Genomic DNA, 17,217 nt, shown 5'->3' with positions numbered 1-17,217 from the left:
ACACCCACTAGTTTAATGCCCTGGCCCGATGGGCAGAAAAGCAGCATCTCTTCTTGCCTTCAGGAGGCAGGCTCAGGCTTAAGTCAGGGATATGGTTAGTTAGGAGAGCACAAACAGGAGGTATGGTTGAGCTTTAAGGATGTCGTGAGAAAAGCAGCCGTTGCTCTCCCTGTTCACAATTTATTTTGCAAAAGAGGAACATGGCTGAAAAATGATTGACAGTAATGCTTGAAATTTAATCCCTCACCAAGGGAACAAGCAAAAATTCTATTAATAGGAAGTGACAATTGATATAACAGACTGTTCTGAAATTGGATGTCCTCCTAAGACACACTGAAAGAAAGGCACTAAATTGATATGGAGGCTTTTACATGACACTGATGTGCATAAAACACATAATTGCTATACAATATTACATAAGACATAATTACTATACAATATTTAGTTAATTGTCTTGGGAGAATTAAAAGATAACTAATGACATATCATGGTTTTCTCTAAGATTTGAAGGCTGAACCACCTCTCCCCTTCTCCTGCCCCCAAACTCTGAAAATCAGAATGGGTTTTGAACTCTGCAGCACGTGTTGCTGATAGGCCAGCTACCTAGCACCAACTTGGTCAATCTTTCATAAGTTATATAGCAAATAGGCAGTATTTGGTCCTCTAAGGCAACACAGTTGTGGAAAATAAAAACACCAAACATTTCTTTCCATCAAGGCCTCTTTCATAGTGAGCGGATGTGCTTACTGTACTCTGTAATTAATAAAATAACTTGTATTAGATCACTTCATCTCAAGCACACTCTAAGTCTGAAGCTTTCTTATTTATTAAGATGCAATCTCGGGTTAGCCTGTCTGCTGTTTCAGGATGTTTGAAGCTTTGTTTTCATTTACAGTTGTTTTCTTTGTTGCATGTGTGAGTGTGTGGTTAGCTTTTTTTTTTTTAAATCAGCCTGGATGAATAGTTTTGACATATAGAAAGATTTCAAAAAAGTGCATATCTATATTTGAGATTGTTTCACTCAGTTCTTGGTGATCAATATAGCACCAAACTCAAAGACAGAACTGAAAAGGCATTAAAAAGAACAGAAACGAGAATTCAAATGAAAACTTATGAAAAGGAATACAACTTTTGGACATACTTTTAGCAATTTCCAGTAAAATACAGCATTTGTGACACTTAAGGTATGTATGTATTTAAAAAACAGGAAAATATCATCTCCTTCATGCAAAGGTCAAAGTTAACCCAAAACAAGTAAAATACCATATTTCTAATGATTGCTACAAGAAAATCTCAAAGTGCAGAGGTATAAAAAGAGTAAACAATCTGACCCAAATGATGGCAAATCATAGCCCTTTGTTAAAACCAGTAAAACCCTTTCCATGCTTTTTCACATGGGCTATTTGATAAAAGGAGATGGATTGCTTAAAGGCCACCTTGTCTAACTGCTTCTGCAGTTTAACACTTTAATGCTGCATATAATGTGTGTCAATCCACCCCAGGGGACACATTTCTTTGGAAAGAGGTCACTGCACAAAAAATTATCATAAGAATACTTCCCCCTTCTATTAAATAAAGTTAACTAAATAGCTGTAGTGACCACACATTCATCATCCGGCTATGCAGTTCTGAGGTGTCAAACCGACACCTAAGCAGACAAAACCCACATACCTGAGCTGCCCAAAACTGCTGACTGTTTTTAACGCAAGCTTGACAATTAATTTAGGGTATTTCACTATTAGGTCTCCTTAGGATGTATTAACTACAGAACTAAAAGTGATAGCTGAGTAAGTGCAAGTGATTATTATCTAATTTACTTTGATGTGCAAACTGAAGGCACAGTCACAATCAATGGAAACCAGTGTAGGTACTTTAAGAGGGTCAGTTTTCCAAAGCTGAAAGCAAGGAAGAGTGGGAGCTGTAAAGAATAAACATGAACAAAGATGTAAATAAATTGATTGAGTGCAAAGGAGGAATGTTTTATTACATTTCCCAACCTACTCTCACAATTTGGCATTTATGAAAGAAGTAGTACACAGTTAAAAGGATATCCTGCTCGAAAAGAGAGGTGAAAAGCTCTAGAGGTCATCTGTATCCTCTCTCCCGGTCTTTTCTTTGAAAAGGAAAAACTGACAGTAACAAGCTCAAGTCAAGAAATGCAAACTGAAGGTATCAGAAGAAGTACAGTCCAGCTCATTAAGAAGTATAAAAAGTTATTAAACTGTATCTGTAAAAAATTAAATATTAGCAATAGAATAAATATAGAATTAGAATATTAAGTTTCCTGCACGTGATGTAGGAAGAGAATGTTTAATATATATTTCCACACTACGGGATTATTTTACAATGACAACCACATTCTGCTGTGTCATTAACGAGGATTGAAAATAATAAGACAAATTAAACACTTCTAATCTTCAATTGTACCCCAAGATAGCAGAACCGTCCACAAAGCTTTTACAATCTTAATGTCAAGTCTGAGGAAAATTTGGAGCAATGAAGTAGTTTTGGAGAATTACAGTTGTGGCATTAATCTGAAAGCATAAATTGGACGTCCTTGATAACCAAGTAGTCAGACGAACTCTAATCCTAATGAAATATAAAGGAAAGAGACAAAGGACCCCCAGAAAATTCCACACAGCATACCAAAAGGGTTTTAAGGAAGACAGGTGTGAAAAACCTGATTTTTCTACACTTTACACTTCATTTGAGCTCCTGATTTAGGTCCACACATCTACCCAAGCCCACACCCACACTGGACAGATTAACCACAGCTGCCAGGCAGGCCCAGCCGCAGGGGTGACTTCAAAGGCCAGCTCAGCAAACACCACGAGCCTTTCTGGCAGGTCCCAAAACATTTGTTCTTAGGTGCAAAAGTAGTTGGTTTCCCTATGACTCACTTAGGAGGAAAAAAAAAGAAAAAAAGAATAATTATAGATAAAACTGTGAGGGCGATACAGCCTGGTGGAACAGTTAATCACATCGGAGGCGCCGTGGCCCGTGTGCCTGAGGCAGGACTGCCCTGCCGCAGTCCGCTTCCACGGGGGTTTTTTAGATGATACTTCTTCCTAAAATATAAGCAGGCTGTGTATCTTCAAAAAAGTGAAGGAACAGTCTTAACTAACCAGTACTTTGGAACTGTACTAGCTAAGTAACTTCATCTTGATGCTACCCAACAGCTTGCCTCCGCGCGCCTCAAAACCCCTCTTCCCCTCCCTACCGCCTGCCATTGTTTCAGGGCACGATGGTGCGAGGTTTGGGGTTTTGTTTCTGCAACCGGATGCCTCCGACAGGTTTTAAGTGATGTTTGCTTCCCTCGGCCCCACAACATATCTGATTTCCCAATCTCTAATACAACTGCAGCTAGACTCGGGTGCCTTATATCTTGCATTACAGAACAACTGCAAACAGGAAACCTCAAGACTAGTTTAGTGGTAACGAATTTCTGCATAGCTCCAATACAGCACAAAATTTCAGCTTGTTTTTTGTCTTGTAAGTGGCTTAGAAGTCTTTTAAAAAGACACACAAAGAAATAAAGGAGAATACAGATTAGAAACACCCAGAAATACATCCTTCCTGCTAAGGAGTCGGTACAGCACTTTACCATCCAACAAAAAAGAAATCTCACTTGATAGATGTTTATATAATAACATACAAAAGGATGTTTGTAAAAAAAATTTCCCACCCAATGTTTTCATGAAGCCTGTCACACGAATCAGCCTGCCCAGACTAAATAAGCAGGAACTGCTTGAAATGTTCTTTTAAAATGTAAACTCTCCATTTAAGGAAAAAGAATCATTTTATTCACAAAGCCTGCATCTCCTCAGCAAGACCCACGTAAGTTTTGCACGCAGCCTGGACTCTTAGCAGTGACCATCTCCAACACCTGTAGGTGATGCCTCGGCCCTTTCCAGCTCTCCAAGCCCACTCCAGCACCAGCGTCTACTGGAGAACAGCAGCGGGGATGCCCTTGGAGGCAGAAACAAACACCGTGAGGGCAGCCCCCAGCTCCCATCTTTCCTCCTTTCTTTTAAGCCAAGGTCACCTCACAGTTACGACTGCCTATTATTCAGACTAATACAGCCTCAGAATTTGAGGCATACGGTCCCAGAAAAAGATGGAGTTGCAGGAAGAGGACACAATGTCGTCACAGCAGTAAGACTCTAGAAAATATTATTAGATAAGAATAAAATTGCTACCGTTTGTGCCAGATACTTTAGCCTGCCACCTCTCTAGTGGTAGCAAGAGAAAGCCATCAGGGCTGTTAAAAGGTAGGCTGCTGCAGCACTAAAAGAACACAAATCTGAGTTCTGGCCTTCTATTAATTCATGCAATACTACCCGCATTTTATATGATGTTCACTCTGCTGCATGTTATGACCTTCATACAAGCTAACCTTCCCAATTTCATGTGTTTTTAATTTCATTAGTAATACTGCTATGCCACAAAATTTCTTGGTCTGGGGCAGTTCAAGATACAAATGCTTAATCAATGTGACAGTCTTTAAAACACATAATACTATCTTTCGTATTTATATAATAAGCATTCTGCTGTTTCAGGAAGCTAAGTTTTTAAAAATCTTTTGATGTCTTACTTAAAAAGAAAAGGATATTCCTATAGCCTTTCTGGAACAGCATGCCTATTATAAAGTAGGCAGCGTTCATTTTTAGCTTCTGACAGATGATTTAAATTTAAAATTCTATTTCAAAGGACAAAAAGCTGGTATTCTACAGGAACAAGTTGGTATTATATTAATACATGTTAAAGTTCAGCAGTACTAGTTAGTTGCCCTATAACTTACTTATGCTTAAAGATAGATAATGATAATAGAAGTTACAGAGAAAACACTCTAACAGGTCTTTAGCTAAGCTGAAATTGAGTATGGTCACCAACATACAGGGCTTATAATAAAAACCTGGCTCAAGTCTTTCCATAAAGATGGAATGACTATTAAGAAATCTACTAAGGACAACCTTAAAGGATTAAGAAACCCAAACAAACATATTTCAGTTTGTTTTGGGGGTTGAGAGGGGTTGTTTTTAAGACATTTGTATTTGTGTTTCATTCAGAAAGCAGGACAAAGATTACCAGACAGTACCAGCAACCTTCTAAAGACCAGGCAGAAAACGCTAAGAGTGAGGATTTTTATAGTTAGATGATTTTATTAGTCCTTCCTCCAACCCAGATGGTATTTTATATAGGTATATATATAGGTATATATAACCCCTACCTTGAAGACTATACAAAATGACATCTTTTTGTGCCCTCTTATTATATACTTATCAGAAAACACAAGGAGCATGAATTATTAAGTTATCATTGCTGGGTTTAGCCTGTTGAAAGAGGGAAAAAAAAAAAAAGTCTGAATACAGAGCAACTCCAACCGCAGATAGCCAGCTAACATACCTTCCTACCAAGCCCTTCCTCCAGCCTTTAGCCCCCATATGCCGGTGCCATCTGCCCTCCACCTCCCTTTCCCGCATCTGTCGCTGCCAGCTCCACCGGCAAGCAGGGCTCAGGCAGGGCTCGGGCAGGTGCCGGCAGCAGCTGCAGGTTCTCGTTCTGCCTCCATCAGCAGCCTACGCAGATTGAACCACCGCAGACTTTTTCCACTATAAGGGCAAAAAGCTGCTTCGTGCTTTATTTTGAAGGCATTGCCATCAAGAACCATGATTTTCCACATTCTAGACAGCAATGGTAAAATCCAGGTTGTGCAGAAAGGACATCTTCAGACCCTTCGGCTGCAAAGAGCATGAGACAAACAGGGAGGAGGCAGGTTTTTGGCCCACGTTTCTTGGCTGCAGAGTAAACATAACAGAACCCCAAAGGCTGCCTCACGTTTAGATAAATACAGTAAGAGGGTCAGAGAAGAGCATCAGCTCATCTTTTCCTGAATTCTTTTAAAAGCAGGTTCAGAAAAGCCACGCAGCTAATAAACAGCTCAACTGCACTAAAGGAAACTTTTGGGAACAGAGACCTCATCTCGCCTCTAAAACAGCAGCAATGATTAATGGCCACATCTCCGCCTCGGTTTATGGGTGTTTCTGTTAAGAGACACGGATAAGCTTAATGTTTGTTGGTGCTGCTCTGGACTCTTCTCCCTCCATTCCTCCCAGCAGACATTTAAGCTTACCTATACATTTGGAAATACATTGAAAAACCACAAACAAACAAAAACAGACAACAAACAAGATAGAAGAGAGGGGAAAGTCCAGGAAGAATGTAACATACATTAGGCGTCTAGACGAGACTATGTTACAAATCATTTTACACCTACCAACCTCTCCACAGTCCCTTACAAAAAGGGGGTAGGAAGAAGCCAAGCACATAAGACTGTAGAAAAACACCCAGACACTCTACTGGAAGGACATTCACGTAGTATTATCTATATAATAGACTGGTGAAACATGCTCTGCAGAAGAACAAGTTTACTGCTGTTCACGCACTTTCATCCTCACTAGCAATAAACTTTCCTTCTCACCTTGAAATTAAAGCAGCCAGCCACTCAGGATATGGTGAACACCATGAAATTTTATAAAGGAGACATCCTTGAATTTCTTTCAAGATTAAAAAAAAAAGGCATTTGAATGATTTGCTTCCATTGCTGCTTCTTTTCCCCTAGTTCAAACATTCAGTAGTCTGCAGGAATTATACTTCACTAGAAGTGTTAGTACATTTATGTATTGTATAAACAAAGAACAGTCCTCAGACATAAGTAGTTTAACCTTGATCTCACACAGAAGGACAAAGCTCAGAATCACTGTGGATTGCTACGTTTTACTGCTAATCCCTTGAAACGCTGCTACCTACTTTTCAAGGGATTTCACTTTAAACTGTCTATAAAATGCTGAAAATAAAATTGAACTGCTGACCTTCTGTTCCCCAATAGAAATATCATATATTCACTTTTTAACTAGAAAGAGATGTTTGTTCAGTTCAAAAACGCATTTATTCCCAAAGCTGTTTAAGAAAAAAAAAAAAAAAAAAAAAGAGTACATTGTCCATTTCTAGACAATGTTCACTTTATAGTCTTAAGCAATTTATCAATTGCTTTATAAAAAAACTATTCAATCTACCTCAGGACAGTAGGAAAACGTGAAAAATATGTATATTAAAACAACTTTCTAGCTCACAGAGCACTAAGTATTTTAAGGGCCCTGTTCAGACTATGTTCCTGTGATTTTCTAGTTTACTGTCATTTCAAATACTGAATAAATTCTGAAAGACTTCTGGACTTTTTTTACCAGGTCACCTGGACCAGAATTTTTATCCAATATAAAAAGGTGCATGTGGCAGCATTGGGGGGGGGGGGGGGAAGAAGAAGATACTTCTCAATTTAACTCTCAAGGCAAAGTCCACAGATTTCTCCCTGAATTTGGGGTAACTGAACACCTATTATTTCTCATCTCTAGGAGAGTTTCTCAGGCAAAAAGATACTTTCTAGAAGCAGGGTCTTTGAATACTACAGGTAAAAATAATCACCAGACACAAGGTATCATTCCTGATTCTTGATTCTGTGCTTATGTACGTAACCAAAGAAAATTCATACACAAATATTGGAGCAGCATATGAAAGGAGTGGTAAGTTACAATCCCTTGGCTCATCACAAGTAGGAGCAAGTGTACAAAAATTCACAAATTACCTCAAGGTAGGGAAGAGAATAGGGAGAATGAGATGACATATGTCTCCCTTCTCCCCCTGGATCTCAGGGAGAACTTAGAGAACAGAGACCCCTTTTCTTTTCTTGCATCACAGAACTTCTGAATGCTTCAAGTGACTAATACCAAACATTTTTATTTTATTTGTTCTTGTTCTCAAGCTCCCTGTCGAAAATTAAGCTCTGAGGAACAGGTCTTGGACTGAAGTGTTATTTGATGCCTTGTTCCTGCTCCTCTGGTGCATAATACATTTAGGTTCAAAAACTCAAACCTGAAACCAAGCTTTAGTTCCATAAAGGTAAGCAGTACTGTGTCATTGCATCAAATGCTGCCCTCAGGTTTTGTTTCTCTTATTTTTAAGGATTCTGCAGAATTCATCAGATTTACTGACTCGGGATGCGGAGATGCGCAGCCACCACTTACAGGCCAGAATCTTTAGTCTCACGAGCAGCCTGCTTTGTGCTGTCGTTTTCCTCTGCTTCTCCTGCCCCACAGCCGGAGAGCAGGTCACAACCACCTACTACTCATCTCTCTGCTGTCGCCTTTTTTTCCTGAAGAACACGCAGCAGCAGCCGCTCCTCACACAACTGGACATAAGCCCAGCACACATATGGGATGCCTCCTTTTTGACCAGGCGATGATGTGTTACAGCTCACAGCTCAAGACCTTCTGAAGTTTCAGCAACTTATTGTAGTCAGAAAGTATGTTATAGCAGCCATGCATCCAAAGAGTGCCTGAAGCACAAGTCAGCAGTTGAGAATGCAAGATTCCATTATCCCTCTGACAGTAAATCCAATTTCTAAAGAGCACAACTGTTATAAACCTTGCTTATGAGCTAGTTTGAAAACCAGTTTTATAAACATACATATATACACACACATCAGGTTTGTAGTCCTAGTCAAAACATTTAAGTAAACTCAAGGACGTCACACCCTTTTCTTTTGAGATAAATGCTTTAGCTTAACAAAGGCCCTGATCTTCACCATCATAAACCAGTACTCTCCAGCAATAATGGAACAGACCTTTCCAGATCCTATACAAATCCAGAGCTGGTAGAAAATGCCATTCAGTAATCTTGAGGGAGAACTAAGAAAGGAAAACTAATACTCTTGACTGATTAATCTTGAAAGACAAATTCAGAGATCAAATATAAAGAGAGGTCTAACCCTCATTCAACAGCATTTTTTGGGCTGGTATGTGATAACTTGAGAACTAATGGTATGAGACAACCCAGCTTATCAGGGAATGTGCCAAGCACTGATGGACAAAGAGCTACTGATTTTGGTGTAAGATAGAGACTTCAAAATCAGCCTCTTGGGAAAATGTGGATCCCCCAACTACCTGCTGCTTCAGGCAAAGAAGCTCTCTGACATCACCTGCCATAGCCTGCTTGCGTGAGAGCAGACATAGGAACATGTCTGTTAAGATGTCTGTATTTCACATAAAAAAAAAAAATCAGGTTAGGGGTAAATTTTATAGGTTAGTGGGAAGAGGTGGAACAAGCAGGCACAAGGAAAAGACATGCTAAAAAGAAATGCAAGGACTCACACTAGCAAGGAGGAAAAAAAAAAAGTGTGAGTAGCAGTGACAGTAGCACAGGACCTGCTGGAAGGATTGCACATACAGCTGCTGAATCAAAAAGCAGGAGTAGGATCTTTTAAAAGAAAGGGGGGGGGGGGGGGAGAGGGTGACAGAGCAGGTAGAAAATAAGCTGCACAGAGGCTCTATTATGGGGAACAACTAAGAGCAGCTGACACAGACCACAGCCTAGAAGTAAGGAGGGATGAAAGCTGCAGGGGATCCCTCAAACAAAAGGGTGTGAAGAGAGAGCACAAAGGAAAGCGGGAATTAAACCCAGGAGACTGCAAAGACCCTGCGATGTCTTAAAATGAGACTCTCAAACTTAAAATCAGGAAAAGAAAAATAGACTGTAGAAGTTTTGTATCTGTATGCATGGTATTCTATGCTTTGTGTTACTACTGGCTTAAAAAATAAACAACAGGACAAGCTCATTTTCTCAGTCCTCTCCGCTTAGTACAATTCAAGCTTTGTTACTACAGTGCGAACAGTAATTGTAATCCAAGATTAATTAACCGAATTATTAGAAACAGAATTCCACAGCAAATATACCACACTAACCTTTAAATATTTTCTGTCCTGTGAAATCCACCAATTTCAGCAGTTATCCAGAACACCTCTGGGTAAGACACAAAATCATTCGCCAGATATGAAACGAGATGAAGTGCACGTACAGTGTCTTCCCATTCATTAAAGTATTTCAGCGAGCCAAACCATTTTTTAATATCATAATACATTTGATGTAATATTATTTGAACATGATGTTCGATGGAATACATTATGAGCACTACTGAAAATACACGTTTAGTTTTAGCTGTATTTCTACTACACACCGATTCTAACAGGAACAATGAATCATTTAAAGTTCCCTCAAAGCCTCCACACCAGAAGAGCTGCCTTCCAGCCGTTATCAAACGGAGGAACAAGCCTTCAACTGATTTTCTATAAGTGACCTACGCCAACATTGGCTGCGTGCCTGCTCCTGCAAAGCACCAGCTGAAGCAGTCAGCCCTAAAGAGCTGGGAAACAGGCACAGCACCCCTCAGAAACCTGAGGGGAGGAGATCTCCAGGAGGCATTTGCAAGTAGATGACAACAACAGCTCCTTTATGGGACAGTTAGATCTTGGAGTAAATCGGTGACATCGGCCTCAGCTGCTAACCTGCTTCCTCCTTCAGGAGGCTTTGAGATCACTGACCCATCCCGGCGCCGGACACAGCCCTGCGGCAGTACAGAGGTGGCACAAGGACTGCTCCCACCCCCCGCATCCCAAATGCCTCAAGCTGGCTTTCCCTGACATATGACTGTATGTACAACACTCACCTAAGTCATGAACGCTTTCAGTATCTCAGGATACCCTCCCGACCTATGATGTAGCTTAACTTCACAAGCTATCCTGAAGAGTTTCTCAAGATCACATTCTAAGCCAAAAAGTGCAGTGCATATTTAAATCTTCTAACTGAAACTAGTGTAAAGCAGCGATATGTTTATTTAGAAATGACAGAAATAGAGGCTCAATAACCAGTTCTGCCAGTGGCATTCCTCTGAACGCTGGTCAAGACACCAGGGTTGGTCGCTGAGTGGTTTTTTTTACTCAGTTCACAAATTTACTTGGACACAACTTAACCTTAGCTTACTCAGATATATCTATTTTATATATACAGCTTAACTCATAGCTATGTTCATGAGCAACATGCTAGATTCTTTTCAGCAGGCAAAACTTTTTTTGGCTCAGAAGAACTGACACGCTGGATGAGAAGACAGCCAAAGCCCATACTGGCTATCAAACCACAAAACTACTTCCCCCAGCAAAAACATGGTCATCATTTTATTTTTACTAAACTGAATTTTCATGTATTGATGAAAGCCGTACAGTGCCCTCTGATGAGGAATCCACATGGCTTGCAGTTAAAGTATACTGCAAAGGCCATTTGTGGGCCGTAAAAGGTACCGTTGATATCTACAAACCTGAGTTGAACCTGAAGCTATCAAAACTGGAAAAAACTTGGACAAGTGATTCTTAATAATCTATTTTAATATAGTTAGTAAATAAAAGCATGCCTGTATTTTCATGCAAAGATCTACAATTACTAGAAAGAGAACCAGAAAAAAAATGTAGTAAAAAAAAAAAATCTAAAAAAGAAGGTACTAAAATTACATAATTCGGGGACAATCACTTTATTTGGGGGGTATACTTGTGGTTATCGGAGCATAGGAGCGGGATGGAAGTGTTCTTTCCTACTGTTGACAATTACAGGTTAGAGAGTATTATGCCACTAGCACAACATAATGGTCAGTATTCTATAAATTCATTTATTGTACTAAATGTCTGTAAATATATTTAATAATGCTAAAGTTGCATTCAAAGGCTTAAAATCAGCACTTTAGGCACCTGCAATAATTGATGCAATTACAGGAACCTTTTTTTAAGCGAAAGGAATGCAGACATCCACTCAGTACATACCTTTCATTCTCTCAGTTACTGTCAGAATCAAAATTTCCCATAACTAACTCATATGAAGCACTAAGAATAGGCATTGTTTTCCTCGGGTTTAAACTCAGAAATCAACAACTACAAGCACGCTGACTGACAGAAAAATACCACAGAAATATTTTGACACAGCATCGCAGTCAGTTCCATCAAGTTGAAATGTCTGTGGTGCTTTTTTCCTCTTTAAATGAGGAGGAGGACCAGTCTTTCAGAAGCTGTGAGCAGGTCCTCAAGTCTCGCAGTGTGAGGAGCACATCTGCATTATGGTTGTTCTGAGCACCTTTACAGACCAGGCTTTCTACCAAATGTTGTAGTACTGCGGCCAGTGACATCTCATCGCAGTTTAGAGAATCTGCTAAGTACTAAGACACTGATAACTTTGCTTGTACCTGTTCACTTCTGATCTCATCAATCTCCCTCCTGTGTACAGAGGTATCCCTGAAGAATTGAATAGTACATTCCATAAAGGTGTATTAAGTCTCAAAAAATTATACTATTAAAGAACATTTCTCAGGAGATTTTATCTAAACATTATCACTAAAATACAAAAAAAGACCTACTCAAGGCACATATTAATATTGCAATCACTTTTCAAAATATTCTACTGAGGAAAATACCAGATGCAATTTATTTTTTTTTGATTCAAAGACTCTAAGTGAATGAGGAACAAATTCAAAAGTACAGAATACCAATACATGCAATATGATGTTCCAAAAGAGTTTAAATGCTTTTAGTATTGTTTCAGGTTTGCAGCAACTGAATGACTGCAATAATTGCCAGAACATTAAACTTCATCTGTAACTTCATATTAATTTAATTGCAGAAATGACAGATAATTTTTTTAAAGGGTGCCTTTCCATACAGTTCTCTTCCTTTAAAAAAAAAAAAAGTTAAGAAAAAAACCAGAAAAAAAAACAACTGAAAAAAGGCAGCTTGCCCCACTAGATAAAAGATGAGCTGGCGGATCTTGACAACCACATACTAATTACACTGTAGTTCTGACTCAACAAAATCCTATAAGGACACATTATTGTCCACAGTTTGGTAAAGTTTAAGAACATTCTGAGTGTCATTTGTAACTATTTACTCTGTTGCCAACAGCATTTCCTTTTTAAAGGGCAAAAGGTTTATTATGTTCTGGTTCAACAAAGCATTTCAGGTGTAGGCTTTACTGAAGCTACACCTATGCATTCATTTCCTTTCCGGAAAGGCATTAGAATGCTCCATGTTTTGCAGAATCACATCTTTACCTAGTTGAATATAGTCCAGCAGAAACATACACACAAAGGATGGAGAAGACATTAATACAGAAGTTAGATTTAATTTTGTTACTGAAATTAACTGTTGCCTAACGGGACATAGCAAGTATTCTGAGTACCCACACTTCAAAAAAACCTCTCCTCCTTTCAGTGAGCTACTATCTATTTATTGCCTTTTGGGGAAGTATATAAAACCTTCACCTGCTGGAAACACCTTCGCTTTGGGCATGTTTGGTTCCCCACCCCACTTCTTATTTTAAAGGGTAGAAGAAAAAAAATTACTCAATGAGCCAAATATTGCAGAAGTACGTACAACAAATAAAGATGACTAAATCCATAACCCAGAGTCCAAACACCTATTTCCTTCAACAAAGCAGTGGATTATTTTTTAATTATTTTCACAGAACATTTGAACTGAAAACTATTATAAAGCGGGACAAGAAAGAGATTCCAAAGATAAAAATTTAAAGAGTTTTATATTACATATTTGAAGTAAATACAAAATTTGGGCCATAGTCAGTAAAATTCAAGCTTAATTTTGAGTAGAAATTTTAGTAGAAAAATTAGAATCATTTTACTGTGATTAAGTCTATAGTTTGATGAATCATTTGCTTTAGGATTGTGTGTTTGTTTTCTCTTTACATTAACATTCATATAAAAAACATTTTAATTTCGCTACCTACAAAACACACAGAAAGTATAAAGAAAACTTACTGGAGTTTCTACTCCAGCAAATTACTACAAAAAGTTTCTCACTATTAGTCTTTACAAAATGTTCAAGGCTATACTCTGATCTGTTGGAATGGCCATGGTTATAAATTTGTGCATTACAGTTAAAGACATATATCAGATAAATTTGAAAATGTAATGCAATTGTAGCATCTCAGAGTTTCTATCCTAGTACTTTAGAATTTCCTTTTCAGTTTGAAGAAAACTGAATCATTTGCAAAAACATATGTAGATGTTAAACTTAAGACTTAAGATTGCATTTTTAATTCTAACTGGTTCACCCGCACTTTATTAAACAAATTAAGTCTAATTTCAACATCTGATAACACTTCATTGAACAAGCATTTAAGAGAACTCACAGCAAAAATCAAGGCACACAAGGACTTCATACATCACTTTCCAAGTGTAGGCTCCAAAATGTCAATAATTACCCTTCATAACTTCCTTCTGAAGAAGGTAACATTATTTTTATTTTATAAACAGAGAATTTGAGTAAGAAATAATAAATCCACCTGGTAAAGTAATGAATAAAACTAAGATTCCCAGTTTCCTGCTCTGTACTGAAGCCAGCCACAACAACGCTGAAAGTTCATTCAGTGTTCTGCCTTTTTGCTTTTGTTTTTTTGGTACAGTTGTAATGAGGTTTCACTTTATTAAAAGTTTCTGTTAATAAATCTCTGCTAAGCCACAGAGACCAACTACAGTTACTAAAACCAGACAACAGGATACATGAATTAACAGAAAGATGATGGCCAGATTCTACCACAACATGAATCCTATGGAAAACATCAGCTTTGCTAGGTTACCTCAGGTCTTCTGAGCCAGAGATACTCTCTATATATTGAATGCAATTCTGTTCTACTCTCACTGAAAACCCACGGGTATACAAACCTCCTTTCCTCTCAATACTCTATAAGCTATTACTTAGTTTTTAGAATTCAATCAAAGAATAATATCAAGCCAGCTCCACCACAGGTTATGGATGGCCGCTACGCCTTCATACCTCCCACACTACCACATCCTGCCTACAGTGCCTTCAGGACAAAATGTCCCAAGTCAAAGCAGTAGGTAACAGGAGGTGGGAGCCAAAAAACAGCAGTAGCAATATCTATTGTTTAATTAATAATCTGAGCTTATCCTTTTTCCTTGTCTTTTTTTTGAAAGAACTAAAACTGATTTGTCTCAGATCACTGAGGAAGGAAAGAGACTTGCTATTCAACATCTATCCAGCAGTTAAAAAAATAAATAAATAAATTACAGGTATTAACGCTACATGAAAGCAGAACAGAGCAATACATCCAGTTCACTTGTTATCTTTAGTTACGAAAATAGCCACTGAACTTGAACCACTCACCTTTGGCACACTGTTAAAAGGATCCAGGCAGTGAATGGCAGGACTCTCGAACAAAGTTCTCTACACCACTGTCTGAAACAACAAACACCACATATTTTAGTTTCAGCACTAAACTTAGAAGAACTTTAGCTAGGTAATTTAGTTTTCATTCTATCAGAATCTCCTAAGAGATGCTGAAGTGCAGTCAGAATGGCTCTAACTTGATCCACTTGTTTGGCATAAACAGAATCCATCTTCATATTTAACTTTTCTCAATGAATACAAGGTCAGTTTAACCACAGACTATCCAAACCATCTAGGAAAGAAAGCAACTACAAATCCAGCTATCCCAATACAGAGAAAGTTTTAGAAAGATTGCATTTGAAAAAAAAACACTGTTATTTACTGTTGCCTTTACTTTCACGTTAGTCAGTTTAACTTGCCTAAACTTCCTAAGAAAAGGGAAACGCTGTTACACGTGGAAAATTGAGGTACATCAGCAAAAGCATAGCCAGAAGTTTTGCAGGACACAACTACTTCCACCCAGGAGGCGCTTGCAGACACCTGGATGTGTAATCCATTGGGATACTGCCGCGTGTGCTTTGGGGCCCTCTGGCACAAGAGATGCTGACCCAGCAGGAGAGCGCCCTGGAAGAGGCAGCGAAGTTGGTCAGAGGGCTGGAGAACTCCGTTAATGGAAATTCTGACTGGATGAAGAGAAGAAAGGTTTCATCATGAAGGTGACTAAGCATGGCCACGTGCCCCCTGAGAAGCGATGGACTCTCTTCCCCGGGGAGTCTCAAATTCTCCTGGACACAGCCCCAGTTGCGGCCTTAGCCCTGCTGGGAGCTGGGCTGCAGACCCTCCAGAGGTCCCTCCCGGCCCTCATTGCCCTAGCCACAAAAGTAACCTTTCAGAAGAGATTTCAAAATATTTAAACATTTGTTTCTGGTTTTTAACGATGCTTCTAACTCTATAAGATGTCTGACACACTTGAGCAGTGTAAACCCATTAAGATCCAATTCAAAGAGAAGGAAAAAATTCTGAATGTCTTCCTGTGCTGCAGGCCCTAGAGCTCATAAGGACAACAGATTATAACTCCTACTCAACTTGAGGCCATTCATACCCAAATGTTTCTGTTCAAAGTCTTCTCTGAACAGATTTCAATCAGTTGCCACTCTGCAAAAGCATCCTACAAAGAAATTCTATTAAAGGAGCAATTCATCCAATGTTCCCATACATCACAATGAAGGGGAAAAAAAAGTATTGACAAATATATTAAAAATACCTTACACAGATGTTTAAAAGTGAGATTTAGACTTCTACCCATTAATAAGCGGAGTAACAGAACTACTAAACCCACAGTTCGACAAAGATTTAAGCATAAACATATTGTTAGAGGACAAAGCCCCTGCCCCTCAGCTCCCGGCGGTTCAGCCCTTGCTCCCCAGCAGCTGGGAGGGGAGCCAGAGCATTGCCAGCCCTTCTGAAAAACACACAAGGTGAAAAAAACAGAGGGGGACAAATTGTGAGAAAGAATTATTCAAACACAAGTCTCTCCCAATCCAGTTCGGTGCCAGAATGAAGACGGGCCTGTGACAGAAGAGACCAGACGGGACTGGAGGGTGACCTGCCCCCTTCTCCTCTGCCATGGTGCTGCCCCACCGCCCAACCAGGGGTGTCAGCTTCCCACGGACACAGACCATGGGCAACCATGCTTGGCTATATCAATTTTCCTACCCAGTTACAGGCCTCACTGAAAACTGCTCTATATTTGAAATTACAAGACAGGTCTCAAGTAAATGGGAAAGATATTTTAACAAATGAAGCAATGCTAAAACCCTCAGGCAGGGCAGATCTATTTTCCTGCTGGCTGATGTTTTGTAGTACATGTTTTTCTCCTGTCAATAATGCAAGAACATTTTTAATATTAAGGGGGAAATGTGAGAAAATAAAAGTAATTTCATTTTTTGTTACGAGATCTTCTGAAGAGTACTATTTTTCCCCTTCCTACCTTACAAATCATCTCCTGCCCATTACCATCCACCACTGAGGTTTGGGTTTTTTTCATTTTTATTTCTTAAAGAAATAGCCAACACCTCTCTCAATTATTGTTCCCACCTTCACAAATGCACGTTCATGTATAGAACTTGCATTTGAAAGTGAGCTG

At 39.1% G+C, this 17,217-nt stretch overlaps 1 protein-coding gene across 2 annotated transcripts in view; it reads right to left on the bottom strand.

Annotated features, from left to right (window-relative positions):
• NCK2 (NCK adaptor protein 2) overlaps positions 1 to 17,217 on the bottom strand; it is an 84,129-nt gene that overhangs the window by 35,901 nt on the left and 31,011 nt on the right. The window contains exon 2 of one of the 2 annotated variants that reach the window (XM_075739015.1): positions 15,069 to 15,140. The exons of the other annotated variant lie outside the window; for it this stretch is intronic. The gene's annotated coding sequence lies outside the window, so the exon portion shown is untranslated. The remainder of the gene's footprint in view (positions 1 to 15,068; positions 15,141 to 17,217) is intronic. 2 annotated transcript variants of the gene reach the window in all.

The sequence above is a fragment of the Balearica regulorum genome, chromosome 1 (assembly GCF_011004875.1).
Source record: "Balearica regulorum gibbericeps isolate bBalReg1 chromosome 1, bBalReg1.pri, whole genome shotgun sequence".
NCBI lineage: Eukaryota > Metazoa > Chordata > Aves > Gruiformes > Gruidae > Balearica > Balearica regulorum.
This window is presented reverse-complemented; position numbering and strand designations above follow the sequence as displayed.